This window comes from Paroedura picta, chromosome 9, assembly GCF_049243985.1.
Source record: "Paroedura picta isolate Pp20150507F chromosome 9, Ppicta_v3.0, whole genome shotgun sequence".
NCBI lineage: Eukaryota > Metazoa > Chordata > Lepidosauria > Squamata > Gekkonidae > Paroedura > Paroedura picta.
The window spans coordinates 72,224,401-72,241,504 of NC_135377.1; the positions used below are offsets into that span (position 1 = coordinate 72,224,401).

At 51.6% G+C, this 17,104-nt stretch overlaps 1 long non-coding RNA gene across 1 annotated transcript; it reads left to right on the forward strand.

The window, feature by feature from the left end:
• Positions 1-6,251: 6,251 nt before the first annotated feature.
• LOC143844297 (uncharacterized) lies at positions 6,252-9,188 on the forward strand. Its single transcript, XR_013233936.1, has 3 exons — positions 6,252-6,538; positions 8,784-8,852; positions 9,091-9,188. It is a non-coding gene; the product is annotated as an uncharacterized LOC143844297 (long non-coding RNA).
• The last annotated feature ends 7,916 nt before the right edge of the window (positions 9,189-17,104 follow it).

Consider the following 17,104-nt stretch of genomic DNA (forward strand, 5'->3'; position numbering starts at 1 on the left):
AGACAGGTTAGTGCTTCTGGCTCCCCGTGGCCGTCTGGGATGATGACCACTGGATTGCAAACTTCAGAATGTCAAGGGGAACGTTTTTTGAAATTGTGGAAGCTCTCCATGGCCGCATGGAGAGGCAAGTAACTGGCATGCGGTGCCCTATTCCTGTGGGGAAAAGGGTGGCAGCCGCCTTGTGGTACTTGTCCACCCCACAGTACTTCCGGACAGTTGCCCAGCAATTCGGATTAGGAGTCTCCACGGTCAGCGAGATCCTGCTGGAGTTCTGCTTCGCCATGGAGGCAGAATTGTACAGCAAAGTGGTGTGCCTCGGAGACCGGCTTGGAGCGGTGGGTGTCCTTATATCCCCTTTGCCCTTTAATTTTTTTTTCATTTTTGATAGGTGAGCAACGAAGACTCGATGCGCCCCACGTTAACTTTAATCCCTGGTCTCTATTCTTTTCTTTTTCTTTCCTCAGACGGGTTCGCCGGGCTGGCGTTCCCACCTTGTTTCGCCGCGGTTGACGGTACCCACATCCCGATCCGAGCACCTCAGGGAAGCATAAAGGAGCACGGGAACAGGAAGGACTTTTGTCCTGTTCTCCTTCAAGGAACCGTGGACTTCTCCGGACGGTTTATAGATTTTGAGGTGGGGTGGAGTGGGAGGAGGCATGATGCCCTTGTGTTCCGTGAATCGAACCTCAGGGCAACCATGGACCAAGGGGTCTTTGTCCCCGGCAACCCCACCGCCACCATTGAGGGAGTGCGTGTTCCGGCTTTGGTGCTCGGAGATGGAGCCTACCCCACACGACGCTGGCTCATGACTCCCTATAAGCGGCCGAGGACAAATGTGCAGAGCTACTACAACCTCAGGCACTCCCGCGCAAGGAATGTCGTGGAGCGTGCCTTTGGCCCTTTGAAGGTTCGGTTCCATCGCTTGATGTCACGACTCCATGTGCATATAGACAATGTGACACCATTGATCATCGCATGTGTCATCTTGGAACAACATCTGCGAGGACAAGGGACATCACATCCCCTTCCCAGTGGCTGAATCAGACCCTGTAATCCTTGAGGATGCAGCAGCCATCCCTCAAGCCAGAAAAAAAAGGATCTATTCGGAGGGGTGCAAGGTTCGGGACGCTATGGCCAGTTACCTTTTCAGAAATAGGAGACGGTTTGGATTGTGACCTTTTGCCTATGTGTGCTATGTGAAATAAAGTGCAATGTTCTTTGTTCAACCTTGTCTTCAGCCACTATCTTTGTGTTGTTTGTCTAAGTAGCCGATTCTCTGGTCCGAAAGCTTTGTCTAATCAGTCAGTAGTAGCTGGTCAGGATTCTGTTTTCCATCTTGTTGCATGAAGGATCCTAGCAGCTGCTTTTGCCATGCATTGAACAAAGTAGCTAGACGTGTGGAGGAGTTTTCTTGTTCTGTTTCCTTACGTCCATATTGTATCCTGTGCAAATTGCCCTTTCAATCTCTTTTGCCTCTCCTCATGAATCATATTCCAGCATTCCCAGGCTTTCTGGCAAGTCCTCCATATGCGAAAAAACCATGCATCTGTCTCCTGCCGTTCCCAGCATTGGCCGATAGGAGTTTTCACCTTTCAGTTACGACACATCAATTGCTCAACAATGTTCTATACAGCAGTGGGAACATGCACCCATGTGGGCCAATTCCTTAAAAGCCAGGGGATGTTGTGGGCTGGGGATCAAGATGCAGAGCTGATTTTTACTACTCCGCTTTTGACTACGTGGTTGGCCTTGCTGAAGCAAACTCCTCTGTGACTTCAATGCCAGCGTTGTGGGTGTGCTGTTCTTTGTTTGTTGTTTGCTTCCCCCTTCTTCCCCTCTGCGCTTCCTTGCCTTACTAAGGCGCTCTGCTAACTTTCAGGATATTAAGTCTTTACCATGAGTCAACCCATACTTGGGAGGGGGGAGAACAATTGCCCTGAGAGCTTGGCCAACCAACCGGTGTCATCCACACTTAAGAATGATGTCGAGACCCATGGGAATATGTGAATTGCAAAGTTACAAGAAAGGAATTGAAAATCTTTGCCAGCCTTGCTGGGATAGAGATCTGCATTTCAGCCCTGTTGCTGTGCTGTCCCCATATTGGCAAATATATTTTATTTCTGCTTCCCCTGGGACTCTTGTCTGATTCGTTTGGAGTTTTGGGTTTTGCTCACTCTCACACCCGCAACTAGGTTTCTCAGTCCTGTGATGTCCTCTTCACCATCGGAACCTTCTCAGCTGTCCGGTGAGAACAAATGACACGCATGGCCACGATCCAAGGCTGAGCAAGTCTCTTCTGGGGAAGCGGGTTCAGATCCTTTCTTCCGAAACTGGCTGAGTAGCCGTGGGCCAGCTGCTCTCGCTCTCTTTCTCTCTCTCAGCCTAACACAAGGGGGTTTTGGATGGGGGGAGGTGGAAGCACATATCCTGTCTCTGAGATCCTGGGAGGCAGGGGGAGATAGAACTGTGCGACCTGTTAAGGCAGCCTCTCTCCCCCTTTTTAATCCTGAGAAACCCCAGAAACCTTCTCCAGGCTCCGAGACACCCCAGCAGTGGCACAGTCGTGCAGAAGATGGTTGGGAAGCAGAGCTGTGGACATGCCCTAGGGCGGCTCCCCTCCCATATATGGTCATATCACCTGGTCAATGTTTAGCAGATTTTAAAATGCATATTCCCCCTTCAAGGATCACTGCCTTGCCGTGGCAAGGGGACTTGCGTAGCTCAGTGAAGCTATGAGCTCTGCTGTGCAGGGCCACCCAGGATGGACAGGTCATAACTGAGAGCTCTGACAAAAGGTGATCCACTGGAGAAGGAAATGGCAAACCACTCCAGTATCCTTGCCATGAAAACCCAAAGGACAGTTCCAAAAGGCAAACCGATATGACGCCGGAAGATGAGCCCCTCAGGTCGGAAGGTGTCCACTATGCTACTGGGGATGAGCAGACGGCTAGTACGAGTAGCGCCAGAATGAATGAAGCGACTGGGCCAAAGCCGAAAGGATGCTCGGTTGTGGAGGCAACTGGAGGCGAAAAGACAGTCCGATGCTGTAAAGATTTTTATTCCATAGGAACCTGGAATGTCAGATCCATGAATCAAGGAAACCTGGACATGGTTAAACAAGAGATGACAAGACTGAACATCGACATTTTAGGAATCAGTGAACTAAAATGGACAGGAATGGGTGAATTTAATTCAGATGACCATCAGGTATTCTACTGTGGACCAGAATCTTGCAGAAGAAATGGAGTAGCCTTCATAATCAATAAGAGAGTAGGAAAAGCAGTCTTGGGATACAATCCCTAAAATGACAGAATGATCTCAGTTCGAATCCAAGGCAAACCATTCAACATCACAGTAATCCAGGTCTATGCCCCAACCACTGCTGCTGAAGAGGATGAAGTTGACCAGTTCTATGAAGCCCTACAACACCTTCTAGAAGCAATGCCAAAAAATGATGTGCTTATCATCATGGGGGATTGGAATGCTAAAATAGGAAGCCAAAAGAAAACCGGGATAATTGGCAAGTTTGGCCTTGGAGTACAAAATGAAGCAGGGCACAGGCTGGTAGAATTTTGTCAAGAGAATACAATGGTCATAGCATACAAAAATACATATTAAAAATTAATGAACTCCCACCCCTTTGGGAAACCCTTTGTGGGCCATCAAGAAACCCATGTATGAAGGGATGGATTTACTTTCTTTGCTTTTATGTATGTAACGCTGACATGTCCACCTTTCCCCTGAGCATCAGTTTTCTAGAGCCCGTTATATTATTATTATTGTTGTTATTTTTGCACAAGGGGCTTTGTTGCTAGCAATATAATGAAACAATAACGCCAGGGAAAATTTGAAGGCTGCAGGAAAAGAGGTGAGGAGACTCAAGGAAGGAAGCTACGACCCTCTGTTTGCAGGACCGGAGCAAGGCGGTTCAGGACTGGACGTTTTAGAGGATATTGATTCATTGGGTCACCCTAAGTCAGAAAGAATGGCTCTCATCCATACACACCTTTTATTATAAGGAGGAGGTCCCAAGTTCTCTTCTAAGTGTGATTCTACAAGGCACAACAGCTGGGAATCCTGCCCTTTGCATCCAGGTTGGCTGCTCCTCTGAGCAAGGGATGCAATCCGGAGTTGGCCGTCAATCCATTTCAGAGAATGGGGCAAATAAAGACATTATTTGCCTCGTGGGATAAACATTTTTAAATTAGTTCTGTCACTTCAGACCATGGGTTATTGACAGGCAAAAATCCCTGAAGGTCAAAGGTGGTTTAAAAGCTGTGGGGGGAAAACAGGAATCTAGGCAGAACAGCACTGCCTTCTCAGAGGAAGTCGGGCCCTCCTTGTGGCCTTCCTGGCAGAAGCTAGGTTTTGTGTGACCCAGAGGGTTGGACTGGATGGGCCATTGGCCTGACCCAACATGGCTTCTCTTGTGTCTATATCTGGGGCAGTGGCAATCTGTGTTTTTGGTGCTTGTGAAGCAACAACAGGAAGACTCCTGGAATTCTAGCCACCTCCTCTTCTCTGGGTTTTGGCCACGGTGTGACGCAATGTGTTGGTCTGCATAGGCCTACAGTGGGACTGCTTCTGGAGCTCTGGCCCTGCAGTGGACCTCCTGATGGCCCCTTGGTTTTGGCCATTGTGCGAGACAGAGTGTTGGACTGGATGGGCCATTGGCCTGATGCTTTTAACTCTCAGTCATGCCTGCCAGATAGAATCATAGAGTTGGAAGGGGCCATACAGGCCATCTAGTCCAACCCCCTGCTCAACAGAGGATCAGCCCTAAGCATCCTAAAGCATCCAAGAAAAGTGTGTATTCAACCTTTGCTTGAAGACTGCCAGTGAGGGGCAGCTCACCACCTCCTTAGGCAGCCTATTCCACTGCTGAACTACTCTGACTGTGAAATTTTTTTCCCTGATATCTAGCCTATATCGTTGTACTTGAAGTTTAAACCCATTACTGCATGTCCTCTCCTCTGCAGCCAACATAAACAGCATCCTGCCCTCCTCCAAGTGACAACCTTTCAAATACTTAAAGAGGACTATCATTTACCCTCTCAACCTCCTTTTCTCCAGGCTGAACATTCCCCAGTCCCTCAACCTATCTTCATAGGGCTTGGTCCCTTGGCCCCAGATCATCTTCGTCGCTCTCCTCTGTACCCTTTCAATTTTTTGTTGTTGTACAGGCAACAAACACTGTGGTGCCATTGTGCTCAGAGGCACCCTCTTCTCAGTTCACGGCTTGAAATCAGTGGCCTTAGGAGGTCACGCTGCTTAGGGCAGCATTACTGAGTGCTTATTCTTTTTTTAAAAACCTGGTGTCTACAACACCAAGGTTTAAATGAGGGAATCTAAGGGGACCCTCTACCCCCACCTTGTTGGATGGCTTGGAGATTGGAAAGAGAGCAAACACTACAGATCTCTCTCCACAGACCCTCTCCCAAATAACCCTGAATCTCTCCAATGACATCAGAACCCTCAAACATCATCCAGTGTCCAAAGCATCAATTTTCCTCAAGGGAACTGATGCCTTAGACTGGAAAGAGACGGTCATCCCAGGAGATCCCCAGGCCTCACCTGGGGGCTAGGAATCCTACTCAGGCGGGGCCTGGAACTCTCCTGGGATCAGCCATATATCCGTGTCTCTACTGTCCCACAGTAGAAAACCAAAGTGGAAGTAGGGACAGACTGGGAGTGGGGTCGGGATCTCCATTCAAGCCTGAAGGAGTCCCAAGTCTGGAGGAAAAAATTCCGAGGGAAGCAATGCTTCACGGAATCAAAACTCCCCAGAAGAAGCAACATCTGTCGCTTGAAGAAGAAGAAGAAGAAGAAAAGAACATTTGGTCCTTATATGCTGTTTTTCTCCAGCAGAGGGAATTTCAAAGTGGCTTACATTCGCCTTCCCTTTCCTCTCCCCACTACAGACACCCTGTGAGGGAGGTGAGGCTGAGAGAGCCCTGAGATCACTGAAGAAGAAGAAGAGTTGGTTCTTATATGCTGCTTTTCTCTACCCAAAGGCGTTTCAAAGTGGCTTACAATCGCCTTCCCTTTCCTCTCTGCACCACAGACAGTGCTGTGGCGAGCCCAGGGTCGCCCCACTGGCTGCATGTGGGGGAACGCGGGATCGAACCCGGATCGCCAGAGGAGAAGTCCGCGCTTCTAACCCCTCCCCCAAGCCCTGAATTCCGTGGTGGTTGAGGGTCACTTGGCAACCCCAGCAGAACTCGCAGACGTTCTCAGCCTTGATGGAGGCAGGACTAGACTGGGGTTCTGAAACAGCCCCCAAAGGGCCCTGGTTCATTGATGCCCTGATGCAGGAGGCCTCACCAAGGAAAGTCCCAGAAGCCACTTCTGGAGACGCACCCCTGAGATGACCAGACCTGACTTTGCAGAGGGGGCTCAAGCCTAGGCCAAGAGAGGCACACAGCGGGCACCTGCCTGGAGGTGGTGACCACAAGGCCACCGAGGGAGACCTTTTGTGGGGAGACCATGCAGGAGAGAACAGCAGGGGGGAAAGCTAAAGACAGGGGACCCCCGAAAGGTAAGTTGGATGGTGAATAGGAAGGAGAAAAGGGTTGAGGTTGTGACATTCCTAGGTTTGACAATGGCTTTTTAAAGTGTGTTTTGAGAAAGGTGAGGTTATATTCCTGGCCAAGGGATTCCTGGCCCACTAGAGGCCTTTTCGGTCCTGGCCCCGACTTGGTGGAACAAGCTCCCAGGACAGCTGAGGGCGATGCAGGACCAGTAAAAAGGATTTTTCCCCCCAGGTCTTGTGTTGTGGCCTGGGCATGGAAGACCGTGGGGCCCCTCCACAGCTAAGAACTATCTTTAAGATCAATCAGACAAAAGACCTAGAGGTATCTGGAAAAGTCAGCACCTCTCGGAGTTTGTGCTGGAGTATGGTGATTTTTAATGTCTTAATGTATGTGGGGTTTTTATCTTTTAAGGTAACTCGCCATGAGATGGCTTCTGAGAATGGAGGGTAAAAAAATCTAAATGCAGACGAACATACATAGATACATAAAATATAATAAGCTGCCTTGAGTTCCACGAGGCAAAAAGATGGCTTACAAATGTGTTCAATAAATTGAAAAACCAAACAGGGGCAGCTCAGTAATGAGAATAAGGAAATGGCAGGGAAGGGGAGGGGGTAATTGGCAAAGGAGATGAGCAGGGAGATCTCAGCCAGCCCATGAATGTCGAAGGACAGAAATGACAAAAGATGTATGAGTAAAATATCACCATGGTTTTTTCACAAGCGTCATGAGAAATTGAGGCCTTCCCTGGTGGGGAAGAGGGAGAAAACACTGAGGTTCATGCCTGGCACAAAACAGTCTGTGAGGGGGGGATCCTTGAGTCCTGGTCCCTTCAGATGGAAGGACCACCCGAGGGTGGGAGAGTGAGTGAGTAAGTAAGTGAGTGGGACCGTGCGTGCCCGTACATTCCTACGGACAGGGCTTGCGTTCCCATCCGTTCCCAACGGACAGGGCTTTTCTGCACTTCCGTTCCAGTGGACAGGGCTTGTGAACCCATTAGTTCGAAGGGAAACACTTTGAGTTACGGTCCCTTCAGAAGAACGGAGGACGGGACTGGAGTGAGCTGACGGGTATGAGTGGGGTCTGTGTGTGTATGTGTGTGGGAGGAGGAGCTTCTTCTGGTACTCCTCCCTAATGCCATAGATGACAGACTGCTTCTCCTCTGCCCAGTCTTAAAGAGCCAGCCCGACATTTGGGAACGGGAGCGGGTTCCCAGCATTGGCCGATAGGAGTTTTTGCCATTCCTGCTCTACCTTGGGAAGCAGCAAGCTACCTAAAAAGCATCTTATCCCCGTTTTCTGTTAACATCTGACATTCAGTGTCCCCACAATGACTCCCACTGGGCCAGGCTTCTCTTCTTTCCAAGGCTTCAAGCCCATTGTGGCGCGCAGTCTTTAACTTGTCAACTTCTGGAGTCACCCTGCCATAACGATATGTTTTGAATGGCCCGCTAGCAAAGGAGCATAAGCAGGCCTCCTACAGTCACTGGTTATTCCCTTGTAGAGCCTGCTGGAGGTTAAATTAGCCAAGCTACAGTCTTCCCTTCAGCCTTAATAATTTGCCGTTCCTTCCCCTCTCCAAAATTACACTGTCTCATACTGTTTTTTTACTTTTGAAGTTTGCGTATCGAAGTCATTGGCCAAAGCGATGGGCTTGGTCTCTTTTGACACTGAAACGATATGTTTAGCAAGCAGTCTCAAGCTTTACTCTTGATCTTTCCTCTGGATCATTCTCAGCAGTTTTTTTTTTAAATCCTCAGTCCTTATGAATCTCTTCCTTAGGGTCCATTCTCTCTGTTTTCACACTGCTTCCTTCCTTGAGGGTCCGGAATCCAGTCCGTAGTCTCAACCGGTGCTGCCGCTGGTTTGTAGGACTTCATATGCGAAGCTGCAAGGCAACTCCTAGTCCTCTTCGGCCCCTTATTTCTCCTCCCGACGCGCCGTTCGGATTGCGGTTCCGTCCCTAGTTCAGCCAGGAACCTAACCGCATATCCCTGGTTGGTGCCCATGCCTAGGGGATGGTTTGAGTGGGGCAGGGAGTGGTGTGAATGGAGTGGTGTGTGTGTGTGTGTGAGGAGGGGCTCCCTTAGTTAAGGTATGAAGGGGAGGTAGTGCACAGGTTGAAATAGATGTACTCGGGCTTGCAGCCGCCAGTTGATGCTGGCCAACCGAAGGCAGTGGAGGAGCCTGGAGGATGCCGGTGGAGAGATGGGCAGGAGCCGTCCCTGCTTACCACGGGTTTTCCTTGTAGGGATACCCCGGGGGAGTTTTGATGAGGTTCTCCTGCAAGCCCTCAAGGGAGTCGTGGCCCCTGAAAGAGGTGAGCGATGTTCCCCAACTCCTTCGCTGGCCTCTCTGCCTCTCCTGGTCCCCAGTGGGTGGGTTGGGCAAGGAGGGCTTGTGACCTGTATGCCAGCAACGGGGAAGGCAGTGTCTGGGAGAGCTAAACCTTGGGCTCACGGTGTGCTCTTTCAGGAAGTGGGAAGGGGAGCGGGCTGAGGTGGAAGGGGCCTTGAGTTCTCAGACTGGCCTTGTAGACTTGTTGTCTGTTTCTTCAGCAGACTGAGGAAGCTTGCAGATCGAGGCCATCCAGAGAGGAGGAGAGCTGATCGGGAGAGGAGGGCCACGTGCGAAGAGACGGGGGAGCATCCAGAAGGCAAGTTCTTCCGCGGAGGCGGAAGGGCTTGCTAAGCAGGGGGCACCAGGCGACCCGAAGCCTGGCGTGATGCCACGCCTGAAGCTCCTGATGACGTTGGCCGGCAGAAGCTGGCGGCAGTCGGCCGGGGGGTGGGGGTGGGCATCAGTGGTAGGTAGCTGGGGGGAGGGGGTTGCGTAGGGATGCAGAGTGAGAGTGTGAGTGAGCGAGTGAGTGAGTGCAACCCTGCGTACCCATCCGTTCCGACGGACAGGGACCGAACGCCCATTCGTTTCGACGGACAGGGCTTGAGTGCCCATCTGCTGCGGCGGACAGGGCTTGAGCGCTCCTCTGTCTGGACGGACAGGGCTTGCGAGCCCATCCGTTCGCAGGGACAGAGTTTGAGTGCCAGTCCACACAGATGAACGGAGCACAGTGCCCGACCCTTCAGATGGCCGGAGCACGGGCGCACGTCCCCTGAAGTGGACGCAGCTGGGGTGCCCGTCCCTTCGCATGGACGGAGCCGGGGGCCTCGTCCCTTCGTGTGGACTGAGGTGGGGTGCCCGTTCCTTCTGGTGGACAGAACGTGTGTGTGTGTGTGTGTGTGTGAGTGTGTGTGTGTGTGTGGACGGAGAGTGAATGCGAGGGGTAGGCATGGGCACCAAGCGGCTCACCAACTGAAGTTCATGACGATTTTTAGCCTGCCGTCACAAACTTCCATGAACTTTTCAAGAATTGGTGGCGGTTCGTGTTTTGAGCAGAGAGCAGGGCTTTAAAGGCACTCAGGGCCGTCCCCTTAAACCTCTGCTTTCTTTTTTTGTCCCGTGCCGCTGTTTTTCGCGGCCTCCCCGGGGACGGGAACGCAGGGGCCGAAAGGGACTCCGAGCCCTTTTCTTTTTTTACTAGACCGTTTTGGTTCAGTAAAGAGAGAAATGCTACAGCTTGCATATTACAGGACTACTATTCCAAGATAGGGAAAAAACAACAAAACACACACACATGAGGCTGCCATTTCCCTATGCTTCTCTTCTTCTTGTACATCTCCCTAACGCCGTAGATGACATACTGATGCTTCTTCCCCCCAGGCTTACATAGCCAGTCTGAAAGTCCAGGATTTCTCTCCACCTCCTTCCCCCCCGCCCCAATCTGATCTCCTATGGGACTCCGCTTTTTTCTGGATTGCAAAGTTCTTGCCTTTTGCTTCAAGAACGCAAGTGTTGCTGGTGTCCCGTATTCTAACGCTTTGTCTAATCAGTCCGTAGTAGCTGGTCAGGATTCTGTTTTCCATCTTGTTGCATGAAGGATCCTAGCAGCGGCTTTTGCCATGCATTGAACAAAGTAGCTAGACGTGTGGAGGAGTTTTCTTGTTCTGTTTCCTTACGTCCATATTGTATACTGTGCTAATTGCCCTTTCAATCTCTTTTGCCTCTCCTCATGAATCATATTCCAGCATTCCCAGGCTTTCTAGCAAGTCCTCCAGATGCGAAAAAACCATGCATCTGTCTCCTGCCGTTCCCAGCATTGGCTGATAGGAGTTTTTGCCATTCCTGCTCTACCTTGGGAAGCAGCAAGCTACCTAAAAAGCATCTTATCCCCGTTTTCTGTTAACATCTGACATTCAGTGTCCCCACAATGACTCCCACTGGGCCAGGCTTCTCTTCTTTCCAAGGCTTCAAGCCCATTGTGGCGCGCAGTCTTTAACTTGTCAACTTCTGAAGTCACCCTGCAATAACGATATGTTTTGAATGGCCCGCTAGCAAATGAGAATAAGCAGGCCTCCTACAGTCACTGGTTATTCCCTTGTAGAGCCTGCTGGAGGTTAAATTAGCCAAGCTACAGTCTTCCCTTCAGCCTTAATAATTTGCCGTTCCTTCCCCTCTCCAAAATTACACTGTCTCATACTGTTTTTTTACTTTTGAAGTTTGCGTATCGAAGTCATTGGCCAAAGCGATGGGCTTGGTCTCTTTTGACACTGAAACGATATGTTTAGCAAGCAGTCTCAAGCTTTACTCTTGATCTTTCCTCTGGATCATTCTCAGCAGTTTTTTTTTTGAATCCTCAGTCCTTATGAATGGCTTCCTTAGGGTCCATTCTCTCTGTTTTCACACTGCTTCCTTCCTTGAGGGTCCGGAATCCAGTCCGTACTCTCAACCGGTGCTGCCGCTGGTTTGTAGGACTTCATATGCGAAGCTGCAAGGCAACTCCTAGTCCTCTTCGGCTCCTTATTTCTCCTCCCGACGCGCCGTTCGGATTGCGGTTCCGTCCCTAGTTCAGCCAGGAACCTAACCGCATATCCCTGGTTGGTGCCCATGCCTAGGGGATGGTTTGAGTGGGGCAGGGAGTGGTGTGAATGGAGTGGTGTGTGTGTGTGTGTGTGTGTGTGTGTGTGTGTGTGTGTGAGGAGGGGCTCCCTTTGTTAAGGTATGCAGGGGAGGTAGTGCACAGGTTGAAATAGATGTACTCGGGCTTGCAGCCGCCAGTTGATGCTGGCCAACCGAAGGCAGTGGAGGAGCCTGGAGGATGCCGGTGGAGGGAAGGGCAGGAGCCGTCCCTGCTTACCACGGGTTTTCCTTGTAGGGATACCCCGGGGGAGTTTTGATGAGGTTCTCCTGCAAGCCCTCAAGGCAGTCGTGGCCACTGAAAGAGGTGAGCGATGTTCCCCAACTCCTTCGCTTGCCTCTCTGCCGCTCCTGGTCCCCAGTGGGTGGTTTGGGCAAGGAGGGCTTGTGACCTGTATGCCAGCAACGGGGAAGGCAGTGTCTGGGAGAGCTAAACCTTGGGCTCACTGTGTGCTCTTTCGGGAAGTGGAAAGGGGAGCGGGCTGAGGTGGAAGGGGCCCTGAGTTCTCAGACTGGCCTTGTAGACTTGTTGTCTGTTTCTTCAGCAGACTGAGGAAGCTTGCAGATCGAGGCCATCCAGAGAGGAGAAGAGCTGATCGGGAGAGGAGGGCCACGTGCGAAGAGACGGGGGAGCATCCAGAAGGCAAGTTCTTCCGCGGAGGCGGAAGGGCTTGCTAAGCAGGGGGCACCAGGCGACCCGAAGCCTGGCGTGATGCCACGCCTGAACCTCCTGATGACGTTGGCCGGCAGAACCTGGCGGCAGTCGGCCGGGGGGTGGGGGTGGGCATCAGTGGTAGGTAGCTGGGGGGAGGGGGTTGCGTAGGGATGCAGAATGAGAGTGTGAGTGAGCGAGTGAGTGAGTGCAACCCTGCGTGCCCATCCGTTCCGACGGACAGGGACCGAACGCCCATTCGTTTCGACGGACAGGGCTTGAGTGCCCATCTGCTGCGGCGGACAGGGCTTGAGCGCTCCTCTGTCTGGACGGACAGGGCTTGCGAGCCCATCCGTTCGCAGGGACAGAGTTTGAGTGCCAGTCCACACAGATGAACGGAGCACAGTGCCCGACCCTTCAGATGGCCGGAGCACGGGCGCACGTCCCCTGAAGTGGACGCAGCTGGGGTGCCCGTCCCTTCGCATGGACGGAGCCGGGGGCCTCGTCCCTTCGTGTGGACTGAGGTGGGGTGCCCGTTCCTTCTGGTGGACAGAACGTGTGTGTGTGTGTGTGTGTGTGTGTGAGTGTGTGTGTGTGTGTGGACGGAGAGTGAATGCGAGGGGGAGGCATGGGCACCAAGCGGCTCACCAACTGAAGTTCATGACGATTTTTAGCCTGCCGTCACAAACTTCCATGAACTTTTCAAGAATTGGTGGCGGTTCGTGTTTTGAGCAGAGAGCAGGGCTTTAAAGGCACTCAGGGCCGTCCCCTTAAACCTCTGCTTTCTTTTTTTGTCTCGTGCCGCTGTTTTTCGCGGCCTCCCCGGGGACGGGAACGCAGGGGCCGAAAGGGACTCCGAGCCCTTTTCTTTTTTTACTAGACCGTTTTGGTTCAGTAAAGAGAGAAAGGCTACAGCTTGCATATTACAGGACTACTATTCCAAGATAGGGAAAAAACAACAAAACACACACACATGAGGCTGCCATTTCCCTATGCTTCTCTTCTTCTTGTACATCTCCCTAACGCCGTAGATGACATACTGATGCTTCTTCCCCCCAGGCTTACATAGCCAGTCTGAAAGTCCAGGATTTCTCTCCACCTCCTTCCCCCCCGCCCCAATCTGATCTCCTATGGGACTCCGCTTTCTTCTGGATTGCAAAGTTCTTGCCTTTTGCTTCAAGAACGCAAGTGTTGCTGGTGTCCCGTATTCTAACGCTTTGTCTAATCAGTCAGTAGTAGCTGGTCAGGATTCTGTTTTCCATCTTGTTGCATGAAGGATCCTAGCAGCTGCTTTTGCCATGCATTGAACAAAGTAGCTAGACGTGTGGGGGAGTTTTCTTGTTCTGTTTCCTTACGTCCATATTGTATACTGTGCTAATTGCCCTTTCAATCTCTTTTGCCTCTCCTCATGAATCATATTCCAGCATTCCCAGGCTTTCTAGCAAGTCCTCCAGATGCGAAAAAACCATGCATCTGTCTCCTGCCGTTCCCAGCATTGGCCGATAGGAGTTTTTGCCATTAATGCTCTACCTTGGGAAGCAGCAAGCTACCTAAAAAGCATCTTATCCCCGTTTTCTGTTAACATCTGACATTCAGTGTCCCCCACAATGACTCCCACTGGGCCAGGCTTCTCTTCTTTCCAAGGCTTCAAGCCCATTGTGGCGCGCAGTCTTTAACTTGTCAACTTCTGGAGTCACCCTGCAATAACGATATGTTTTGAATGGCCCGCTAGCAAATGAGCATAAGCAGGCCTCCTACAGTCACTGGTTATTCCCTTGTAGAGCCTGCTGGAGGTTAAATTAGCCAAGCTACAGTCTTCCCTTCAGCCTTAATAATTTGCCGTTCCTTCCCCTCTCCAAAATTACACTGTCTCATACTGTTTTTTTACTTTTGAAGTTTGCGTATCGAAGTCATTGGCCAAAGCGATGGGCTTGGTCTCTTTTGACACTGAAACGATATGTTTAGCAAGCAGTCTCAAGCTTTACTCTTGATCTTTCCTCTGGATCATTCTCAGCAGTTTTTTTTTTTGAATCCTCAGTCCTTATGAATGGCTTCCTTAGGGTCCATTCTCTCTGTTTTCACACTGCTTCCTTCCTTGAGGGTCCGGAATCCAGTCCGTACTCTCAACCGGTGCTGCCGCTGGTTTGTAGGACTTCATATGCGAAGCTGCAAGGCAACTCCTAGTCCTCTTCGGCTCCTTATTTCTCCTCCCGACGCGCCGTTCGGATTGCGGTTCCGTCCCTAGTTCAGCCAGGAACCTAACCGCATATCCCTGGTTGGTGCCCATGCCTAGGGGATGGTTTGAGTGGGGCAGGGAGTGGTGTGAATGGAGTGGTGTGTGTGTGTGTGTGTGTGTGTGTGTGTGTGAGGAGGGGCTCCCTTTGTTAAGGTATGCAGGGGAGGTAGTGCACAGGTTGAAATAGATGTACTCGGGCTTGCAGCCGCCAGTTGATGCTGGCCAACCGAAGGCAGTGGAGGAGCCTGGAGGATGCCGGTGGAGGGAAGGGCAGGAGCCGTCCCTGCTTACCACGGGTTTTCCTTGTAGGGATACCCCGGGGGAGTTTTGATGAGGTTCTCCTGCAAGCCCTCAAGGCAGTCGTGGCCACTGAAAGAGGTGAGCGATGTTCCCCAACTCCTTCGCTTGCCTCTCTGCCCCTCCTGGTCCCCAGTGGGTGGTTTGGGCAAGGAGGGCTTGTGACCTGTATGCCAGCAACGGGGAAGGCAGTGTCTGGGAGAGCTAAACCTTGGGCTCACTGTGTGCTCTTTCGGGAAGTGGAAAGGGGAGCGGGCTGAGGTGGAAGGGGCCCTGAGTTCTCAGACTGGCCTTGTAGACTTGTTGTCTGTTTCTTCAGCAGACTGAGGAAGCTTGCAGATCGAGGCCATCCAGAGAGGAGAAGAGCTGATCGGGAGAGGAGGGCCACGTGCGAAGAGACGGGGGAGCATCCAGAAGGCAAGTTCTTCCGCGGAGGCGGAAGGGCTTGCTAAGCAGGGGGCACCAGGCGACCCGAAGCCTGGCGTGATGCCACGCCTGAAGCTCCTGATGACGTTGGCCGGCAGAACCTGGCGGTAGTCGGCCGGGGGGTGGGGGTGGGCATCAGTGGTAGGTAGCTGGGGGGAGGGGGTTGCGTAGGGATGCAGAGTGAGAGTGTGAGTGAGCGAGTGAGTGAGTGCAACCCTGCGTGCCCATCCGTTCCGACGGACAGGGACCGAACGCCCATTCGTTTCGACGGACAGGGCTTGAGTGCCCATCTGCTGCGGCGGACAGGGCTTGAGCACTCCTCTGTCTGGACGGACAGGGCTTGCGAGCCCATCCGTTCGCAGGGACAGAGTTTGAGTGCCAGTCCACACAGATGAACGGAGCACAGTGCCCGACCCTTCAGATGGCCGGAGCACGGGCGCACGTCCCCTGAAGTGGACGCAGCTGGGGTGCCCGTCCCTTCGCATGGACGGAGCCGGGGGCCTCGTCCCTTCGTGTGGACTGAGGTGGGGTGCCCGTTCCTTCTGGTGGACAGAACATGTGTGTGTGTGTGTGTGTGTGTGAGTGTGTGTGTGTGTGTGGACGGAGAGTGAATGCGAGGGGTAGGCATGGGCACCAAGCGGCTCACCAACTGAAGTTCATGACGATTTTTAGCCTGCCGTCACAAACTTCCATGAACTTTTCAAGAATTGGTGGCGGTTCGTGTTTTGAGCAGAGAGCAGGGCTTTAAAGGCACTCAGGGCCGTCCCCTTAAACCTCTGCTTTCTTTTTTTGTCCCGTGCCGCTGTTTTTCGCGGCCTCCCCGGGGACGGGAACGCAGGGGCCGAAAGGGACTCCGAGCCCTTTTCTTTTTTTACTAGACCGTTTTGGTTCAGTAAAGAGAGAAATGCTACAGCTTGCATATTACAGGACGACTATTCCAAGATAGGGAAAAAACAACAAAACACACACACACATCAGGCTGCCATTTCCCTATGCTTCTCTTCTTCTTGTACATCTCCCTAACGCCGTAGATGACAGACTGATGCTTCTTCCCCCCAGGCTTACATAGCCAGTCTGAAAGTCGAGGATTTCTCTCCACCTCCTTCCCCCCCGCCCCAATCTGATCTCCTATGGGACTCCGCTTTCTTCTGGATTGCAATGTTCTTGCCTTTTGCTTCAAGAACGCACGTGTTGCTGGTGTCCCGTATTCTAACGCTTTGTCTAATCAGTCCGTAGTAGCTGGTCAGGATTCTGTTTTCCATCTTGTTGCATGAAGGATCCTAGCAGCTGCTTTTGCCATGCATTGAACAAAGTAGCTAGACGTGTGGGGGAGTTTTCTTGTTCTGTTTCCTTACGTCCATATTGTATACTGTGCTAATTGCCCTTTCAATCTCTTTTGCCTCTCCTCATGAATCATATTCCAGCATTCCCAGGCTTTCTAGCAAGTCCTCCAGATGCGAAAAAACCATGCATCTGTCTCCTGCCGTTCCCAGCATTGGCTGATAGGAGTTTTTGCCATTCCTGCTCTACCTTGGGAAGCAGCAAGCTACCTAAAAAGCATCTTATCCCCGTTTTCTGTTAACATCTGACATTCAGTGTCCCCACAATGACTCCCACTGGGCCAGGCTTCTCTTCTTTCCAAGGCTTCAAGCCCATTGTGGCGCGCAGTCTTTAACTTGTCAACTTCTGGAGTCACCCTGCAATAACGATATGTTTTGAATGGCCCGCTAGCAAATGAGAATAAGCAGGCCTCCTACAGTCACTGGTTATTCCCTTTTGGAGCCTGCTGGAGAGTAAATTAGCCAAGCTACAGTCTTCCCTTCAGCCTTAATAATTTGCCGTTCCTTTCCCTCTCCAAAATTACACTGTCTCGTTCTGTTTTTTTTCTTTTGAAGTTTGCGTATCGAAGTCATTGGCCAAAGCGATGGGCTTGGTCTCTTTTGACACTGAAACGATATGTTTAGCAAGCAGTCTCAAGCTTTACTCT